General features: G+C 44.5%; 1 protein-coding gene across 1 annotated transcript in view; it reads left to right on the top strand.

Annotated features, from left to right (window-relative positions):
- CSUI_009597 (uncharacterized protein) overlaps positions 1-1,247 on the top strand; it is a gene marked incomplete at its 5' end in the record, with an annotated part of 7,431 nt that overhangs the window by 5,556 nt on the left and 628 nt on the right. The window contains one exon of the mRNA XM_068069710.1: positions 388-1,247. This exon is cut by the window's right edge and continues 628 nt beyond it. The remainder of the gene's footprint in view (positions 1-387) is intronic.

The raw sequence follows: 1,247 nt of genomic DNA, 5'->3' as shown, positions 1-1,247 counted from the left end.
TTCATACATACGTACATACATGGCATCTTCATACATCCATCCACCGCTTCGGTTGCTCTTGAATTCTTCTACATTCCAAGACTACAGAGAAAGCAGAGTCTGCACATGGAGGGATATAAAGTAGGAGAAGAAGAAGTTGAACAGAGGTCAAAGCAACGACTGTGGTGTTTCTGTAGTTGGAGCCTCAGTCTTGCCTTCACCCTTCGTTCTATAGAAGAGAGCAAAGAGACCGAGAAAGAAGAAGAAGATGCAAGGGGGAAGATTCTTCCTGGAAATCAACAACGTGTCTCTTCCTCTTTCCGTCTTTTCTTTCTTGTTCTCTCTGTCATTTCTCGGGTCTTCTCATCTTCTCTTTTCTCTTTTTCTGTGTGTGTACGGGGCTTACAGCCACCGACATTGTTTCTAGTTCGTGGCTCTTCGCTCTCATGTATGGCAGTTCGCGTGGATTCCGGCGTAAGGCATTTTTCGCATGCGCATAGGCTTGAGAATAATACGTCTCTCTATACAGCTCTTTCTCTTTGCTTTGTTACGATCTGTGGTCCTATAATAGAATGCAACAGTGGCGAAAAAATTGTTTCGATTGTCTCAGATCTCTTTCGGCCTACTCTTGCCTGTTCCTTACCCTCATGCATGCATGCATGCGTCCACTGTATCGATGCCGTGCAGTGTGCTGTTTGTGTATTGAGATTCTTTTAGAGAGGAAAATAAGGAGCAGATCCCCTATTCATTCTTTCCGCGATGTGTGGAGAAGCAGTAGATCACATACCACACACGTCTGCTGTACATGTCTGTCCTTTTGATATATTAAAGACATCTCCATCTATTTGATGTGGCACATTCAACATATCACTCCCGCTTTCAGTACTTACAGAAGCCTCTCTTTCTCATTTTCATGTGTGTTTCTTGGGTGTTAAGTCAGCGATATACTTTGCTCTGTAGCTTTCTTTTTCTCACTTGCGGGGGAAGGAGGACGCAGGTTCGTGCACATGTGTCGTGATGACACCGGTGTAGACACCATCCATCCTTCCTACTCGAAATCTTTCACTCCTCGAACCCTCCGAAAGAAAGGGTCGTAGCTCCCAGTAGTAGTAGTAGCGCATACGGACGTACACTTTCATACATACATACATACCTTTCCATCCATTCTCAGACTTCCATTGTCATACGTATGGTTTCATACATGGTATCTACTCCTTCATCTTTTCTCGTGTCTTTTTCTTCATTCTTGTTCTTCTGCCCCCCCCCCC

The sequence above is a fragment of the Cystoisospora suis genome (genome assembly GCF_002600585.1).
Source record: "Cystoisospora suis strain Wien I chromosome Unknown contig_5801, whole genome shotgun sequence".
In the NCBI taxonomy this organism is placed as follows: Eukaryota; Apicomplexa; class Conoidasida; order Eucoccidiorida; family Sarcocystidae; genus Cystoisospora; species Cystoisospora suis.
The sequence above is the reverse complement of the archived record's forward strand: the minus strand, read 5'-3'. Positions and strand labels throughout refer to the sequence as shown.